This window comes from Cavia porcellus, unplaced genomic scaffold (genome assembly GCF_034190915.1).
Source record: "Cavia porcellus strain 051 isolate PalLab524CR breed Dunkin Hartley unplaced genomic scaffold, mCavPor4.1 scaffold_29, whole genome shotgun sequence".
NCBI lineage: Eukaryota > Metazoa > Chordata > Mammalia > Rodentia > Caviidae > Cavia > Cavia porcellus.
The window spans coordinates 33,305,008-33,326,308 of record NW_026947512.1 but is presented as its reverse complement, the minus strand read 5'-3'; positions in this window follow the sequence as shown (position 1 = coordinate 33,326,308).

Below are 21,301 nucleotides of genomic sequence, written 5' to 3'. Positions count from 1 at the left end.
TTTTAAAAGTCTGGGAGTTTCAGTTTGGGATGACACATTATGGAGAAAAAAAATAAAGGGCATGTCTAATAAAAGATTAGCAGAGTACATACCTAATGACATATACAGATAAGCCATACAAAATAAACCTGGTAGTCTTACCTTTAATGTAGATGAGGAAAATGTTCTCCTATGTAATTTTCAATCAAGAACTATTTTCAGGTTGGTTTGATACTTGGTTACATTCTTCTTATTCCATTACTACCAAACATTTGGAAAATGAATGCTAATACTTTTTAAACTTCTAAAAAAGAAAAGTTGAAAAGTACTATTTCAAACCCACTGTAATATATTAGGCACTACCTAGATCCCAAAGTCAGAGATATTTTGCAAGAAATTAAAGTATAATCCAATACTTCTAAAGAACATATACATAAAAATTCTGCATAAAATACTAAGAAACCAAATTAAATAGAATATTGAAGGATCATTTTCAATAATCATGGTAGATTCACTTCTGGAATCCAAATATGCTCCAGCATAAACAAATCAATGGATGAGAAACATCACATTAGCAGCGTGTACATAAGTTCTACATGATAATCTCAATAGATGCAACATTAAACAAAATTCAACAGATTTCATCTTATTTTTAAATAAAGGACCTCCACCAAAATTAATATTTCATGAATTTTTCCTTAACATCATAAACACATAACTAACGTTAAACTCAAGGGAGAAAACTGAAAATGTTGCTTATAAGATAAAAAATAAAATAAATATATTCACTTTATTTCTATTTCATATTGTATTGATATCCTGCCTAGAACAACCAGGCTAGAAGTAAATACAAATACAAAAGACATTTCAATATAAAAAAGAAAACTATACATATTTGAAAGTGGGATAAAACTGTATAAAAATGCTGAAGATGCCATCAATATGTTAGTTAATGAATTAGTAAAGCTAAAGGAAATAAATTCAACATACACAATTCAGTGGAATTTCTGTGTAATTTGCTTTGTGATAACCCATTTCCAAAAGTTCAAAAAAGAATGCAATTTTTATTAAGAAACTTATTTAAGAAGACAAGACTTTTATACTGAACCATGAATTATTTATTGAAGGAAATAAAGGAAAAAGTAATAATGGAAATAAATGTTTCACTTTTGCCCTTGTCTCATCTTTCTTAATTTTGTTTTTGTCTCTTTAGTGCTCTGTCTCTCTCTCCCTTTCTTTTTGTTGAGTGCATGCACTTCTTATTTTAATATTAGTTAATATTCCCACATCAATTAAATTGGCTGCATTTTAGCTTCAGGGTTTTTTACACTCATAAATGAGTTTAGGGTTGTTTCCAGGTTCTAATTTCTTCCATTTAGGGAAGAAGTTTATTAACATTAGAGATCATTCTTCATTTTTTAACAAATCATTTGTGAAGACATCTGCAGTTGAATTATGTTCATTAGTAGTATTTGCTGTTTTATAAACAATAAAGATTATCTTTAAGTTAATTAAAGATTAAATTAATGCAAGTTTTTTTGCTTAGAGACTTTCTCAGGGAATATGCATGTCATTATATTTGTTAAGAAACACACACACACGTATATACACATATATTCCCATTTTGCTCTTGTATTATCTATTTATATCTATCAGATTGAACCTGGTGTTCCTTTTTACGCTTCTGATATTCACAGTTGCTGCTTTGTTGTGCTGCTTTTTATTTCATTGTTTGCCACTGTAACTAGATGTTTATCAAGTGCATTTATCCATTAAGAAACAAAATAAACTAATTTTCCTGTTGTCTTTTTTTTATTTACTTCTTACTATTGTTCCAAATAACTAAAATCTCATTTTTAGTTTACTCTCTACTTCAAAATTCATTTTTTTACTTCAAATTCCTTAAATTCACCAATATATTCTCTCTAGTCTCTACTAATTTTATAAAAATACTTTCATTTTAGAAATTGCTATCTATATTAATTCCTCTGCTTCTGCATAAATATAAAATTCTCCTAATTGTTTAAAGTTACACGGAAAAATTATAAAACTTATAAAAGCAAATAGTTCTGTGTGCTAAAGTAGCATAACTCTAGATAGCAGCAATACAATATATTTTAAAATGTTAGTATAAAAAAGCTAGTATAAACAATTTTGAAAGATATTTCTACAGCTAAATGGTAAACATTTGGAAAGATGGACTTAACATGATTACAGACACACATAGACATATTTATGAATATATATATATATATATATACAAATATATATACACATATATGTGTGTGTGTTTGTGTATAGTTTGTTATGTCTATATTACATGGTATCCTATTAAATATTTTTCTGTTAAATTTGAAAAATAGTTTAAAATGTTACAAAACCATATATAGAGTAAATATCATAGGAAAGGCATCAAAACCTCAAAAGTAGGAAAATACAAATTAAGTGCCAGGAGCTACTACATTTTATGAATTTAATTCACTAATATTAAAGTGTGGCAAGAAAAAATGGGGAATATAAGTGAGTTTCTCTCTAGTAGAATGATGAATTATTGTATTATTGAAGAAAAGTAAGCACTACATTCTTACTCTTGAATATCTAGACTAAAACATTAAAACAATTATAAGAAAACCAAATAATAAGAAACATGAGAACATTGTACTTCACACTTCTTACTTTACAATTTATTTAACAATACCATCAATAAATATCTGCTACAGCATGAAAGGAAGGAAGAAGTTAAGCCAGATTGAGGGAACAAGAAAATAGGAAGACATTTTTGTATTACACACTATGTAAAATTTCATGAGTGCTTAAGTCAATCTTGAAAAATAAAAAAATAAAATAAATCCCTTATGAAACTCATTTGCTCTGTCACTTGGCTATGGAAAGAAGACAAGTAAAAAACTTAAACCATATAGGTTCAATGAAACATTTTTTCAGCCTTTAAACTTTTATCTTAATTTATAATTAATTTATCTTATATATATAATTATATATATATATATAAATATATATATATATAATATATATATAATATATATAAATAATATATATAAATATATATATAAATATATATATATATAAATATATATATATATAATAAATTATATATATATAATTTATCTTAATTTATAATTCTATTAAATAGGTAATTTTAATTTTTAAGCCAATGGACACAAGGACCCACAAACCATTTAATTTTTAATGTTGAACAAGATTACAGTAAATTAACAATAAAAAACAATCAAACAATACTATATTTTACTATATATGTTTATATTTGCATTTCACAAAATGTCTTTGAAAACTTCTGATTCTCAATTATATACATATAAAAATTATAGTTTTCTGACTTATTAATAGTGTTGGTAAGGTTATCTTTTTTACTTATGGATTCTTTGGTCTTGATAATTTATCTAAGTTTTGTTTTGCTTAGATATTGAGCAGCAAAAATAGATAAGCTTTAATATCATCTCAAAATGTTTCACATAAGGCTTCAATAGAATTTTTCGTATTAAGGTTTGGATACTTTCATTTGTTTTGTATCAGTCTATCAGTCTCTTTCTCTGTCTCTGAGTTTCTACCACTCTGTTTCTGTGACTACTTCTCTGTCTCTCTGTGTCCCTCTGTCCTTCTCTCCCTCTCTGATTTCTGTCTTTGTCATTTCCACCAATGCTTATAGTTAAACCTTCATTTTATGATTTGACCTGCTATTTTTGCAAATTGCATTTGTGTGTGTGTATGTATGTGTGTGTGGCCATGTAGCTCTTCATAATCCATTAAAGCCAAATATGCTAAACAACCAGAATCAACTATCAAACACTATTGACACGTCTTGAATTATACTGACAACACTGATGTTCAAATATTTAAAGCATATTTTAATGCAACAAATTAATGACTCTGAATATTTATTAGAAAATAAATAGTTTTCCAAAGTCTAAAAAGCAGAAGTAAATTAGTAATATGATATAAAAAAATATGTAAGTAGTTATTTGAGATTAACTTGCAATGTAAAGAGAATCCTAAAAATGTTTCAGATGTTTTACTTTGCATAATTAAAAGGCCATTAAAATATTAGCATTAAAAAATCCAAGTTACTTTAGAGAGTTTTGGAAAGATGATAAAATTTTGCAGTATCTTTTCACATACACTGATTAGCAACGTAAAAAATAAAATGCTCCATGTTAAATTGCAAATAAGCTTAAGGGTAAAATTGTTCCTAATTGAAAAATATATCCTTAAAAGAAATAAGACACAAGTAGCACATCTTTAATATTTTGAGAAAACTCTGAATAAATGTCAATATGCCTAAAAATGATATTAAAGGAAAAATTTCAACTCATAAAACTAGTTATCAGAAAAACATAGTAGTTTAGAGTGAGTAGTACAGAACTAATGAGTCTCAAAAGCTATTTTTTCTTTATGCTGTTTTAGGTTGTTGCTAAAAAAATGCTCATTAAGTAGGAAAACTATTTTATTGTGCTATGTTATTTTGAATTAAAATATAATTGGTGCTTTTCAAATACTTTTATATATACACACACACATATATATGTATATATTTTATTCTACTTTACATATTATCACCTCTGGAAATGTTCAAATGAGGTCAGTGATGGTAAAACAGTTACATACCTTTCTGAAGTAAAATGGCTTAGATGAGAAAATATGAAAATATAAAGGAGCCTAATAAATGAGCATGTTCAATATTTAAAATATTATATATTTCTACCTACATCCATTATTATAAATATATTTCATTGTGAAACTAGTATATACTAGTTTCTGGAAATCATTCATTTATTAATGTTGAATAAGTTTGCAGTAAATTAACAAGAAAAAAATTTCAGGCCAAAAATTATTTTTACCACATGAAAAACAATGGCAAATGGTATGCTGTACACAAGGTAATAATATCATTCGACAGTTTTAATTATTTTGTCTTCAAAATTTTTGTATATAAATATTTTATTGTATTCAAATCTTGCAGCAAAGTATAGTTCATTCTCTCTTTGATGAAAATTTTGCACAATTTCCTTAAGCTCTTCTTTCAGAGCTGTAATATTATATTCATCGAAAATTATATTCAGACACCATCATGTAGAATACTATCTTTAATGTTATGAAGGTAAGTATATAATAAATAAAAGAATATACTTGGGTGCTCTATTCTGAATTACTTGTTTCTTTGGTATTTGATTATGTCATAATTTTTTTTCCAGTTTGTAATAACAATGTACTGCTTTTGCATGCCTAAGAATTCTATAACAGATTACCAGAAGTACCAGTGTTTTAAAAGAAAAAAACTTAGTTTAGAAATCTGCAGCATAAAATATTTTAAAATGTACCCTTTAACTGTTTATATTTTAGTTGAAAAACTTGTGATTTGCTTAAATATTAGTATAGCTATTTTATCCACTGTTCAAAAATAGACTTACTCCCTCAAAGAACAATATACTATTAAACTGTTAACAAATCTATGAGCATACAATTCAAGCTGTTGTGTTTATTTACTTAAATTTCTTTTCTTGTTTGCTTGTTTGTTTTTTTTAACTTTATTTTGTTGTTTTTACTTGAACTTCTGTTAATATTCACAGTGTGTTACTCATATAGCTATATAAGAAGAATATTCATATTTGAGTACATTATGAACATATTTGTTACTTTATATTCAAAATATGATCTTATACATTTGATTATATTTAGATAAATAATAACAGTTACAAATGCCAATAACTTTAGGGTAATTATATTACTTGTAACTTTGTTGAAAATATAATAAGGGAAAATCATAAAATTGAAAGAATGTTAAGGAAACATGTTTCTCACGTTTGTGAATTCTAGGCAAATTATTTATACTTGGACTATACAACTTTTTTATTAAGGAAGAAACAATCCTTACAAAAAAATTACTTCATTGCACTCTAAAAAACAACCTACACAATTATAAAATCTGTGTCTTTCTCATTAATAAGAATTTGTTTGTGGTATATTATGTAATACTATATTAAAATAAGAATACTTCCAAAAATAAGCTTTCATAATGTTAGAATTCATAGAGAAATAGTCTCTTAGAATGATCTAATGTTAAGTAAATCCATGTTGCTATGACCAGATAAAAGTGCCTTCATAGATAATCTACTAGAATAAAATTTTAGAATCCACAAGTTGGGAGAAATTCTGAAAAGGTTTTATTGGTGAAAAAAACTTTTCCAATAGTAGTCTCAGGTTAACCTGAAAATTTACCATAACATGTAAATTGTACAATACTGTGTGTTCCTCTGATATGATATGTGTGCCTTTATTTCTAAGAAGCAACTTAATATGTGAAATTAGTAACATTATATCAGCTAAATAGAGAAAAAATAGCTTGGTTTACTTTATTAGACTTATGTTTAGAAAGTTAAAGTTAACAATAAATGCATGTTATAATAGGGAGTATTTTATAGAGAACCAGTGATTATAGTTACATTTTAATTGTTAACTCTCCAAGGTTGTGGAGACCTATTTATTTGTAAAAATATAAACCAAATACTATATTTCCACTCTCATTCTCATCTATTCTTGTATATTTTCCAGAATCATGTGTTTATGAACTGTTCAGTCATGTATATTTGTTAAAACTTAAGTGTTAACTTTATAGTTACTACTTGCTATTTATTTATATTTTATTATAGAATTGCATTTTTATTATATATTTTAATTGAAAAATAAAATTTATACATATTTATAGAGTAGTATCTGATGTTTACATGTTTACGGAGTGCATTGTTTAAATCAGTATAAGCACAACTCTCTTCTCAGATATTTAACATTTCTTTACCCTAAAAATATTCAACAATTTACATTTCTACCAACAGTGTGCACAGGTTTCCTTTCCTCCACATGGCTCCAACACTTCTTATCTTTTTTCATTTTATTATAGCCTTTCTAGAGAAGTTGTACAGCATCATGGTTTTGAGTCACATTTTCTTTGCAATCAAAGAAGATGCCTGTTCATCGTTTTATGGCTTCTTCTGGTATATCTAATAGGGTCTCTTTCTCATTTAAATCAGATTGCTAGGTTTACATAGTTATTGTCACTAACTTGTTTAGTTCTTTATAAATTTTGCCTATACCCTCTTTCCCAATTGACTTTTCAGTGTTTGCTCTGCTATATGGAAATGCTAGGTTGATTTTTTAAAAATGTATGCTCAGTCACCTGGTTTAAAGGGTACAATAACAACTTTTCAACATATTTTCAATAGAAGAATTAATAATTTACTTGAGCAATGTATTATACATAGTATACATAATGTTAATATCACTGTAATTTTCACAAACTTGAATCTATACATTATAGGAAATGAGTTAATATTTTGGCTATTTTTGAGACAAATTATTACTATGTAATTCAAGCTGGCTTTGAATTTACTTCATAGGTCAAGCAGTCCTCAAATTCATGGCAATCCCCCTTTTTACCATCTGAGTGCTTAACTTTCATGTATTTATATACATCTCATAACAACATAATAATATCCAAAAATATTTTTCTGGTAGCAACGACAAAAGTTGCAAGAATAGTACAAATATTTTATACCATGTGTAGTAGCAGGAGTGTCATACTAATAGTACATTGTATTAGAAATCATTTCATTAATTTAACTGAGGATACAGCAAATAAACATTGACTATGCATTATTAGTGTTTAGATGAATGATAATTTGTTAAATTTAAAACGTAGTAAAATTACTTTCCAGCATTCTTTGTCTTGTGCTTGCAAAACCTAATTCATTGAGTGCTTTATAATGAGAAACTCTTAGAGTATTTATCAAAGTACTTTTAAAAGTCTTATAACCTTTAAAATCCTAACAATACTTCAACAAGGAGTCTTTCTTATCAGAAGAAACCCAAGACATAATAAAAAAAATAGAAAATTAAGACACTAGAATCCTCAATTATTTAATTTCATTTAACATCCTTAGCAGTTTCTTTGTGGTATAATTGATATAAAAAGTGGCATTGATTCAGTTCATATAATTTGATAAATATGGTCATAACCATTCATTTATGATCCCTAATTATTGTGTACATTTACTTTCAGAAGTTTCTTTTGCCCAATAGTATGGTGTCTTTGGGATTTTACTATTTTACTTTTCTTGTGCTTAGAATATTTACTAATATATTTGCTTGCTCCAAAAACTCTTGTAAGTATACACATTAGCATTGCTACTTATGGGCACAACACTGTACCACAGAGCTGCAAAACTTACTCAGCTTCTTTCACTATGACATTGTGGATTGGAAGATGATTTTTTAATTGGCCATACTACTCAAATGATCTGAAGACTTGATACGTCTCTGACAAAATGCCAGCTATTGTTTGTCACAGAAATAGGAAAAAAAAAAAAAAAAAACACCCCAACATTTCGCAAGGCACTAAGTATGTAGATTAGTAGTACTCAACTGGAGATATTTTCAAGAAGTCCCCAAAAGATCCTTTACCGGAAACCATTTCAAAATGGAAACAAAAGGTGGCATTCTCAGCTCTTACATCCTAAGCAGTACATGAGTCCATGTCAGTGGACAAAAGGATGATTCCTATCATTCTGTTTAATAAGAGTTTAGTTTCATAAATAGATATGTCTTTAGTTTCATAAATAGATATGTCACTCTGCTTAATAAGAGTCTAGTTTCATAAATAGATATGTCTTAACTTAGGGTCTCCTTGAACACATAGTGCACATGAATGAAAATTTAAAATAAACATAAATCATCAAAACTATGTGACACTGGCTCACTTATATCTGTTGAGTGTGTCATTAATTATTCTCAGTACCATCATTCTAGATGCCAATAACCCCCATCCTCTTCCACAGTGACTTTTGCATTTTTTTTAATTTACCACAGAAATTGTCAAAAACTAAGCATTTCATAGATAGAACCAAAAGCAATACATCTTACATATAAGTGTCTATAATTTTGGATCGGATAGGTGGCATTCTGTGAAGAGCAATTCCACAGGAACATCTATAAATTATCTATAAATTGTTAATTATAAGTTGGTGATTCATGTAAATTGCTTCTTTCAAAATATATTTCTTTCAAAATAAGTTTCTTTCAAAATATATTTTATAACATTTAAAGGAGCACAAATGGCCAAGAGGATGCTGTTTGAAAAAGCTCAAATTACATCTGACAAATGTCATTTATTGTGTTTTTTTTCCAAAATATAGAATATTCAATTAATATCTTAATTTTTCTGAGACTTTCCCAAGAAGTACAGTGCATAGTTAGGCATGCTGAGAAGTAAAAGTAACACTGCCTAAGTGAAAGTTGTTACAGTGAAGAAGCTTGAATTTGGGCCTTGAGGAGATCTCTGCATGAGAAAAGCCTTTACAGAAACCAAATCTGATATGAAGAAAAACATAGAAAGAGAACATGAAGAGTGCTTTTGAGAATAATTCAGGAGTAGGCTTTTCTGACTAGAGCCGAGACCTTCCCTCTCAGTCCTCGACACTTGGTAAACACAATATTTGAATTGTTATCACTAAATCATACTAACAGATTTTAAGCAATAATGAATTTCTAGGTTTTATAAACTGTCATATGGAAATGTATTCACCCTGATTCCACAAAACATTTATCATTGTTTCTGACCAACAGCTTTGAGATAAAATGCCTTGTGTTATCAGGCTACCCTGTTGGACTCTAAGACATTAGCTGGGCCATCTTCAGACAATGAGAGGTATAAGCATGATCAACAATTCCAGAATCAAGTTATCAAATCCAGAAAGAAGGCTTGGACTGAAGTAACTACTGCTTTGTTTCTCTTCCTCAGTCAGCCAGTGGGAGTTTTTTTTTTTTTTTTTTTTTTTTAAATTATTTTTAAGTTTATTTAAGAAAAAAAAAAGGCTACAAGTTCTACAGAATTTAGAAAAAATAAACAGTAGGGAATCTCTAGTTAATAGATTACTTATTGTCATCTTAGAAATAGTTGTCCAAGTTACAAAATTGAAGCATATAAAGTGGACTTTCAAACAGTGAGACTGCAAAATTCTGTTCAGTGATCCAACAAAACTCAGTAATATGGTTATCTATCTTATACACTTAAATATACATGCAGTTATATCCTTTAGAGCACTTTCTTTTCCTCTCTTTTGTACAATGACAATTACACATTTTGGGTTTTATTACTTCCACAGTTCTTATTACTTTTTTTTGAAGAGAGTAAAACCAAATGTGACATAACAGAACAGAGTCAGTCAAATCAAAAGGATGGGCATAATACATAATGTGTGAAACCCAAAGGAATGCTCTGAGACAGGAATGTGTTCCTTAGAGAGAGACTAGTGACACAACTAGGGAAATGGAGAATCAAAGCTGTCACATGACCATGACAATTGGCCCTGCACAAGGGCATGTAGGTAAGCAGGGGTATTCACTAAGCCCTTTAATAGGGTTATGACCATACAGTGGAACTTGTATGATTGGTTTAATAAAAGGTACTTATGATGAGTTCAATTAAGTATACTTATACTTAAGAAATATAAATATTGTGGATCAAATATAAAATAGTGCTATGAGAATACCTTTTTAGAAAATTCTATTTTTACCCACATAAATTGCTCTCTGGGATTTTTCAGTTGTAATAGTTTAAGGAACAAAACTTTTTTTTTTTGATTGAACTTTGTCATGTAAAAGAATATTTGAGACATAACACTAAGCAAAATATTTCATATAAGAATAAAGTGGTAAGAGAACAATGAAATTGTTTCCAAAGCAAGGATAGTATCTTTTAATCTAATACAAAAAAATGGGGAACAGCATTTCCAGATCTTAACAGAGTAGGTTTCATAAAGACTGAATTCTACCGGTCTGTGAAATAATCTGTTTTAGAGAAATGAAGGATTTCTCACTGAATTAATAGTCATTAATTTAAAAACAAATGAGCGTATATCATTCTGACCATTATGAATAATGATTGACTAAACATTTTAAAATAAAGTCAATTTTGTTCATAAGAATTAATGTATAATATGAGATACTTCATTCATAATTCAAGGAAAAGGCTTTGCTTTTTTGCTTAGAAATGCAAATCGTTACATCTTATTAAGATTTCTGTGACTAAAATAGACTCATTTTTCCTAATAATTCTGGAAATTCTTGACATTGTGTTGTTATTATGTCATATGATTTAGCAGACATAACGCTGTCATTGTCATCATAAAATAAGGGATTTTACTCAAGAACAGATCAAATAAAAACCTTTCATCATTTCTCCTAAAGTCAATTCTGTACTCTAACATTTTCTATGACGATATTTTCATAACACTATATAACATTTGATCCTCAATCCTTTTCCTCTTCAAATGTAAGTACCTTTTTTATTACGCTAATCATTATTTATTGATATATATTTATATTCAAAACGTTTATCAAAACGTTATTCAAAAAGTTATTCAAAATGTTATTTCTGAAGTTTCTGTAATAAAACATGATGAAATAAAAATTATATAAGAAAAATATTTAGCATTTTAATTCTTCAGGACTTTTAATACTATTTTTGCAAGTTTCAAGTGAGAAGTTTTGGACATAAGTCATTCTACAAGAATACAACATGTTATTATCTATTTGGCCACAGATAACAGTAATACGTGCAAACTAAATCACCATCTATACAAATGCCAAAATACAATTCTTGCTGGAAATGCATGGCTGCTTTTAAAAGACAAAATTATTACTGACATGTGTTATTATATTTAAATGTTTTTTGTTTAAAATAAAGTTGTAATGCAGCGTAGCTATCATAGTGACAAGAAAAAATCAATAAGCTACCTGCTTCTTCAAATAGATTATATAGTTAAAATTGTGAACTCTCAACCATAATCAATAATATCATGTGTGTGCATGTATATTTATTTGTATATGATTATCTTTGAAAGCTATAACATGTAAATATGTTCTAAGACAAAAGTTTCTCAGTGAAAACAAAATCTGAGGAATGTAATTAACACTAATATAAAATAACATAGAGAAAGAAAAAAATGGAAAAATATGAATAACCATACAAATTGAAAAGAAATGTGCAAAATCTTAGTATGCTTTTTTTTCAAGAACCCAGCCCAAAGAGTTATTACATACAAAATGATAAGGTCATATTTGATAGGATTATTTCCAAAAGATGTGAAGTATAAAACAAAAGATGTTTTTATTCTGAGACCATGTAGAGAGATAATCGACACCCCCTGACCACTGGAGTCCAGCTTTCTCTCTGGCGGACACGTGGCGTGGGGGGAGGGGGGATATAAGTGGCCTAAGCTTAGGGTAGTGCTCTAGGGCCATTAGAGATGCACAGGTATCTCATTGGCACATGTTTGGCACTGGGGGCAGATTCCTAAGGATGGGGGGAGATAGAGTCACAGGTAAATTCCTAGGGGTGGGGGAGATAGGAGCTTCCTTGTTCTGGCTGAGGCTTTCCTGGCTACAGAGTCCTGTCTGGGCCAAAACCCTTTCATATCCTGTCTTATGATTATTATGAAAAGGGGCAAAGATTTATCTCTTTAACTATTTCCTGGTGGCAGGGGGCACTGTACTGGAGTCTAGGGGAGTTGACTGGATGATGGTTGATGCCCAGGTAGATGCTGGTGCCAGGTGTTTTAACCAGGACAACTTCGCTGGTGAATTCATGAATGTTAGACTGGAAAAACAAAGAGACATGATGTTATGAGAAGACATGGCACTGTCATATTTAAGGATCCAGGTGAGGTAGAGGAAAAGGTGCCTTTGAATTAGACATGTCATTATATCAGGATGATGTTGAGATAGGATCATTGTCAAGGTGAGATAGCATTCTGAAAAATAAGTGTGAGATTAGGAGAAATGATGTTATGAGAGGTGATTACTCCCCCATCTGAAAGCATACAAGTTAAGAGGATAGGTGTGTGAAACTTGTCTCCTGTCCAGGAGTTGAACTGGAAAAAATAGGGGGAGTAGGGAAGGTGGTGGCTGTACCAGTATAGGGAAGGTAAGGGCTTAGGCTTTCAGGGATGTCACATTTCACCAGACAGCTGACGGTAGAAAGAACTACAACAGTCATCACATAGAACATTATGAAGATGATCTTACGCGTGATGTGAGAGTCTTTAGAAAAGACTGTCAAGAGTCCTGCTGTAAAAATGATCATTAATAGAATGTAAGAAATTAGGAACCAAAGTGGATAACAAAACATGACTTAGCCTGTTAACTGTGGTTGTGAGGCCTTTGTGAAACGGAGACGGGTGGGCGACAGAAGATGAGATGACTGTCGTAGTAATCAGATTTAAGGCTGGGAGGGTCCCTCTTAGCCTAAGTGATGTCAAACCAGGATGGGAGTCCAGCAACTTTGACTGCTGTAGGTGTAGCCAAGTAGACCAGATAGGGGCCCCTCCACCTTGGTTGTAGTCCTGTGGATTTAGAACATTTGAGATAAATTAGATCTCCTGGGGATATGGGAGGATCTGGTTTGGCCTCTCCAGAGGGTTGTGAAAGGCAGAGATCACCATGTTGTCACAACAGGTGTGGGAGGAAGGGGAGGACTGGGACATAGTCAGAAAGGGGAGGGAGATTTTGGGGAGTACGAAGATTGTGGAGTAAGAGTGGCTTGCTGTACATAAGTTCAAAAGGACTTAAGAAAGTAGGAGCCCGGGGGAGTGCCCTGAGCTTGGCTAAGGCTAAGGGCAAAAGTTGAGGCCAAGGTCGGTGTAGTTCTAAAGTGAATTTTGTGAAGTGTGTCTTTATGAGGCCATTTGTCTTTTCTACTTTTCCCGAGGACCGTGGATGGTATGGGATGTGTAGGTTCCAGGTGATGTGTAAACTTGTGGATACCTGTTGAGTGATCTGAGAAATAAAGGCGGGACCATTATCTGACTGAATACTCTGAGGTAGACCAAACCTTGGAATGATTTCTTGTAATATGACTTTGGTAACTACATTAGCAGTTTCCCCTGGTTGTGGAAAAGGCTTCCGTCCATCCTGCAAAGGTACAAACAAATGTGAGAAGATATTTGAGAGTCTTGTGGCGGGGCATGTGTGTAAAATCTATCTGCCAGTCCTGACCAGGAATGTGTCCTTGAAACTGATGGGAAAGGAAAGGGGTGCCATACGTCCCTGAGGAGAGGTCCTGGCACAGAGATCACAGGTGTGAGTAATTTTAAGAATGATAGCTTTTAGAGAAGGGTGTGTGTGACTATTGGGCTAAGACTTTGTATAGGGCCTGTGATCCTATATGAAAACACTTGTGTAAGTCAGTGATGATGTCTAAGGCCTGTTGATGTGGGAGAAAAAGTTTAGATCCCTGAAAAATCTATCCCTGAGTGTTTCGTGTGTAACCTGGTTTATGAAGTAGCTGTAACTGCTCTGGTGAACAATTGGGCTGAGGTAGACTGTTTGGGATGAACAGGAGAAGATGAAAGGGCAGAACCCTTGTGCAGCTAACTTGGCTTGTGAATCTGCAAAGGCATTCCCTTGAGCAATAGAGTCTGTAGAGTTTTGGTGTCCTCTACAATGAATAACTGCCGCCTGCTTTGGAAGTTGGGCTGCCTCTAGAAGTTTAAGGATAAGGGGAGCATTAATGATATGGGTTCGCTGAGTGTTAATAAAATCCCGTTCTTGCCAGATAGAGGCATGAGAGTGTAAAATGCTAAATGTATACTTTGAGTCAGTGTATATATTTATAATCTTGTTTTTTGCTATTGTAAGAGCCCTTGTAAGGGCAATAAGTTGTGCCCTCTGTGACAAGGTGCCAGGTGGCAGTGGATTTGCTTCTATAACTTTTGACTAGTTAACTATTGCATATCCTGCTTTCTTTTGGTTGTCTGTGTCTGTTAAACTGTCATCTATGAACCATGTGTCAAAGGCTAAAAAGAGAGACGTGTGCTACAGATGTGAGGGAAAGGGCTGGGAGTCATCTGTAAAAACTCACTACAGTCATGGTGAGGATGGCCCTCTGAGGTGGGAAGTGAAGTTGCCACATTAAGAGGACCACTAGTTGCAACAGAGATGCAAGGGTCTTGAGAGAGAGCTAAGTGTACCTGTTGAAGGTGAGAAGGGGTTATTAGGGCAGGGAGCACCTTATGTGAGATAAGCTCACGTAGGTGATGAGGTGAGTGTACTGAAATAGATTACCCTAATGAAAACTTCTTAGCTTTCTGTGTCAGGAGGGCTGCAGCTGCAAGAGCTTGGAGACAAGGAGCCCATCTTTTTCCTGTGTGATATAACTGTTTTGATAAGTAAGCTACTGTTTGAAAAGAAGGTCCCTTTTTGTGTCCTAGTACACCTATAGTGTTGTGGCCCTGACAAGTAGTGTATAGGATGAAAGGTTGTGTGGGATCATGAAGGGTAAGAGCTGGAGCTTTTAGGAGAGCCCTTTTAATTTTTGAAAGGAGGCATGTATGGGCCTAGTAGGGTCCAGGCATTCTGATAAGGGACCCTTAGTGGCCTTGTAGAGGGGTTGAGCTAGGGCTGCAAAGTTAAGAGTCCAGAGACAAAAGAAATTAGCTAAACCTAGGAAAGATGTACCTGCTGTTTAGTTGTGGGCACTTGGAGATCACGAAGAATTGCCGTACGATCTGAGGTGATGGAGCGAGTGGTGGGGGTGAGAGTGAGACCTAGGTATTTGACTTTTGGGGAGGCTATCTGGGCATTGGCGGGAGACACCCTGTATCCATGGCTAGCAAGGAAATTAAGAAGACTGGCTGAATGATGTATGACTAACATATGGGATGGAGAACATAATAGAAGGTTGTCTATGTATTGAAGAAGAACACTAGGTTTGAGATCAAGTTCTGTGAGGTCAGTAGCGGGAGCTTGACTAAAGAAGTGAAGACTATCTCTAAACCCTTGGGGGAGCACTTTCCAAGTAAGTTGTTGAGACCTGAGAGTGTCTATGTCAGTCCATGTAAACGCAAAGAGGCTTTGGCAATCAGGGTTAGGGGGATAGTGAAGAAGGCATCTTTAAGATCTATAACTGTAAAGTGAGTGGTGGAGGGAGGGATATAAGAGAGGATGGTATAGGGATTTGGCACCACTGGGTGAGTCAGGGTAATAGCACTGTTAATTACCCTAAGGTCCTGAACCAGGTGATAGGACCCATCAGGCTTGAGTACCAGGAGAATGGGAGTATTGTGGGGTGAATGGGTAGGTTTAAGTAAACCATTATCTAAAAGCCTCTTAATTATGGGTTTAAGTCCCCTTAAATGTTGGGGAGGCATGGGGTATTGAGGAATGCAGAGAAAATTGAGGGATCCCTGAGACGGATTAAAACAGGTGTGGCATGTGTAATCAGAGTGGGATTGGATGTGTCCCAAACCATGGGGTCAACCAGAGAAGGAGGAAGGGGAGGGAATGGCTTTATGATGCATTGTAAGGCTGTTTGGAGGATTAGGGCTGTGGGAAGAGGGAAATTGAAGGAAAAATTAAGCTTTTGAATAAGGTCTCTACCTAAAAGGGGTGTGGGACATGTTGGGATTACAAGGAAGCTATGGGTAAAGTAAAGAGTCTGGAATCTACATGGAACAGGCCCAGTCTGCAAAGGTTGATTAGGCTGGCTGTCAACACCCACAACAGAAATCAAGGACTTACTACAAGGTCCTGAAAATTCAGGAAGTACACTATAAGTTGCCCCTGTATCCACAAGCAGAGATATTATCTTACCTGAGACCTCCAGTAAGACTCGGGCTCCAACAAGTTTACTGGAGTGGGGGCTGTGAACCCTGAGCCCCATCAATCTTCCACAGCAAGTCTGAGCAGGTCAGTCAGCGATGAATCTGGCATTGACGAAGTCTCCTGTGAGGGTGAGGGATTAGAGGATAGCTCACCTGCTCGCTGGTGGCTAGGACAGTCACTCTTCCAATGCCCTTTAAGGTTGCAGTATGGACAGGGTCCTAGAGCAATGCCAATATTTTGCCCAGTGTCCTTGTTTGCTGCATTTGAAGCACAGTATGGGCAGGACTCAGGCAGCCACAACTTGTGGATTTCTTGTCTTGGGAACTCCGAGTGCCACTGCCTAAAGGTCAGACTGATATTTAGCAAGCATTAATTTTTGAGCTTGTTTTTCCTCTTTTTGAAACTTATCTCTGTTGTTGAAGATACAGAAAGCTAATTTAAGTAGATCTCCTTGTGGAGTTTGAGGGCCACGTTCAACCTTTTGTAATTTTGCATGAATATCAGGAGCAGACTGGGTGATAAAATAAGAGCTAACAACAATCATCACTTCATGAGAGTCTGGGTTCACATAAGTAAACTTAATTAAGATTTCCTGAAGCTGATTTAAGAAGACAGCTGGGTTTTCATTAGCCTCCTGGACCTGTTCTAAAAGTTTGTTATACTTAGTATGCTTGTGAGTAATCTTATTAAGGCCCATAATCAGACACTCAATCATCTTATGTAATTTTGTTGAACCTTGTCCATTTTGATAGTTCCAGTTAGGATCTTGTTCTGGCACAGCTACAGGCCCAGGGTCATTGTCAGTGGTGCCTTGTGTCTGCGGTCAGCTTCTTCTTGAGCTTCTTTTTCCCACAGCTGATTTTGCTATTGTGAACTGAGAGTAGTATTTTTTTTTTAATTTTTATTTAAAAGGAAAAAGAGAAAAAAAAAAAAAAGCAGTATAAGGGTACAAGTAATACAGAACTACAAAAAAAAAAACACACAGTAAGAAATCACTAGTTAATAGATTACACATTATCATCTTAGAGATACTTGCTCAAGTCACAGTATCAAAGCATACAAAGTGGACATTCAAACAGAGAGACTGCAAACAGTTCTGTTCAATGATCCAACCAAAAATGTTAATATGGGCATCTATTTAACATCCCTAAACACACTTGCAGTTGTATACTTTAGAGAACTTTTTTTCCCTCTATTTTTTTACAAAAAAATTTACACATTTTGGGTTCTATTACTACTTAGTTCTTATTACTTTTTTTTTGAAGAGAATAAAGTCAAATATGGCAAAACAAAGCTGTCAGTCAAAACCAAGGATAGACATAGCATAAGATGTAAAAACAGAGTACAAGGTTATCGACAATGGTTACCATAATGCCTCTTGCTTCCTTAAAAAGAATTGTCTATCTCATTAGGTATTATAAAGTTAAACAAAACAGTAAAGAACAAGACCAATAAAACCTAAACCTTGTGAACACTACAGGACTTCCAAAGAAGACAATAGTCAAACCAGAATGGGCATCATAGTGAATCTTGTTGCCTATACCTTCAAAATTGATACTATCATACAGAATTGAACAGAGTCTAATCAGTCAAAATAAGATAGTGCGAGTATTACAGGACTTCAAATCAAGTTAATAGGAAATCAAATAAATTACTATAATATATCCTGCATTTTTTTTTATTTTTTCCCTTAATTAAAAAAATCATAAAAATAACTGAATAATTTTTTAATGAATAAGGAAGAGATTGAGATAAAAGAGGACATAACATCATAACAGTACAGGTCAAAGCATTACAGTTTCAGCAACCCAGTCCTTCACCACCAAATAAGCTGGTTTAATAGTAGTTACCATAGTGTCTTTTTCCTCGAAATATTTGAATATAACTTCATATACTATAGCTTTGAATATATCAAGTCAGTGGAAAACTATTTAAGTGGATGAAAGCATTGTAGGGTTTTTAGAACCCACTAACAGAAAATAAACAATGGTTTCTATATTATCTCTTTGCCTATAAAAATTTTTGTTTATACTGTCACATATAATAAAATCCAGGAAGATACATCATGATAAAACCGATGGAGACAGAAGAGCCATAGTTTGATGGGGCTTCAAAACAAGATGATATTAAATCAGCACTAGATATTATGATGACTTATTTTCTTCAAACTAGCTGTTCATTTCATCACAGGCAACAATATCAAGCAGCCCAGAATAAATCCTTTTGAACTAATAACTAAAAACTTTATAAGGCTTCAAGGCCACATAATGGGGAATCATGATTACCACCTGCATTTATATATTTGAATCATTACTTACTTTAGGGAAACTATTTGGTATTCACAAATGCGAGATTGATTTATTTCACTTATGAGTATAGTCTCAAGCTGCACCCATTTATTGATAAATATCTCAATGTGATCCTTCTTTATAGCTGAGTAATACTCCATTGTATAGAAATACCACAACTTTTATCCATTCCTCAGTTGATGGGCACTTGGGTTGTTTCAAAGATTGGGTGATTACAAATTGTGCTGCTATAAACATAGGTGCACATATATCACTGTGGTATGATGCTTCCAGTTCTTCTGGGAATATGCCTAGAAGTGAAATAGCTGGAACAAATGGGACCTCCAATCCCAGGTTTTTGAGAAATTTCCAGACTGACCTCCACAAAGGTTGTACTAGTCTACACACCCACCAACAGTGTAGGAGAGTTCCTTTTTCCTCACAGCCTCTCCAGCATTTGTTGTCCTTGGTTTTCTTGATCCTGGCCATTCTTTTAGGAGTGAGATGGAATCTCAGTGTGGTTTTAATTTGCATTTCTCTAATGGCCAATGATGATGAACATTTTTTTATGTATTTATTTTCCATTTGTATTTCTTCATCTGAGAAGTACATATTCATCTCAGATGCCCATTTTTGGATCGGATCTTTGAATTCTGGGGGTCTGAGTTTTTTTTAATTCTTTATATGTTTTAGACAAAAGTCTCTTGTCTGAGGGAGAGTTCACTAAGATCTTTTCCCAGTTTGTGGGTTTTCTTTTCACTATGCTGGAGATTTCTTTTGACATGCAGATACTTTTTAATAAGAGGTGGTCCCAGTTATTGACTCTGGGAAATATTTCCCATGCGGTTTGAGTCCTGTTCATGAATCCTCTACCTACCCCTATGTCTTCAAGGTTTCTACCCAATTCATCTTCCAATAGATTTAGTGTTTCTATTTTAATATTCAGATCTTTGATCCATTTAGATTTTAATTTAGTACATGGTGATAGGCATGGGTCTAGCATTAGTTTTCAGCAAATGGATAGCCAGTTTTTCCAACATCATTTATTAAAGAGACTATCGTTCTTCCAGTGAACCTGCTTGGCTCCTTTATCAAAGATACGGTGGTAGAGTGTGTTTGTAGTTGTGGTTGAATCTTCTAATCTATTCCATTGATCTTCAGCTCTGTTTCGATTCCAGTACCATGTTGATTTTACTACTGTTGCTTTGTAGTATAACTTCAAGTCAGGGATTGTATGCCTCCTGCCTTGCCTTTGCTGCTTAGAATTGCCTTTACTATTCTAGGTTTATTCTGGTTCCAGATGAATTTTAGGAGTGATTTCTCTAGATTTATAAGGTATGTTGATGGCATTTTTATGGGGATTGCATTGAATCTGTATAACAGCTTTGGGTGAATGGCCATTTTCACAATGTTTGTTCTTCCTGTCCATGAGCAAGGGATATCTTTCAATTTTCTGAGATCATCTTCAATTTCTTTTTTCAGTGTATTATAATTTCCCTGTATAAGTCTTTAACTTCTTTTGTAAGAGTAATTCCTACATATTTCATTTTTTTTTTTGCTTGATAGTGTGAAGAGTGTGGTTTCTCTTATTTCCCTCTCTGTGATTTTGTTGTTAGTGTATAGGAATGCTATTGATTTCTGAGTATTGATTTTGTATCCAGCTACATTTCTGAATTTATTTATTATATCTAAGAGTCTTTCAATGGAGTTTAGGGGGTCTTCTATGTAGAGTATCATGTCATCTGCAAAGAATGATAATTTAAATTCTTCTTTTCCTATCTTTACCCCTTTTATTTCTCTCTCTTGTCTAATTGCCCTGGCTAGTACTTCTAGTACTATATTAAATAGGAGTGGTGATAAAGGACATCCTTGTCTTGTGCTTGATTTTAAAGTAAAGGCTTTCAATTTTTGGACATTTAGTATGATGCTGGCTGTGGTTTGTCATAAATGGCCTTGACTATATTCAGGTAAAGACCATCTACTCCAATTTTCTGTAATGTTCTTATCATCAATGAATGTTGGATCTTATTAAGGGCTTTTTTCTGAATCTGTAGAAATGATCATGTGATTCTTACTTTTGGCTTTATTGGTATGGTGGATTACATTTATTGATTTACGTATGTTGAACCATCCTTGCATTCCTGGGATGAATCCCATTTTGTCAAGGTGTACAATCTTCTTGATGATTTGCTGCATCCTGTTTGACATTATTTTATTGAGGATTTTTGCATCTGTGTTCATTAGGGAGATCGGTCTATAGTTCTCTTTTTTAGTTGGATCTTTCTCAGGTTTTGGTACTAGAGTAATATTTGCTTCCAGGAATGACTTAGGAAGGATTTCTTCCC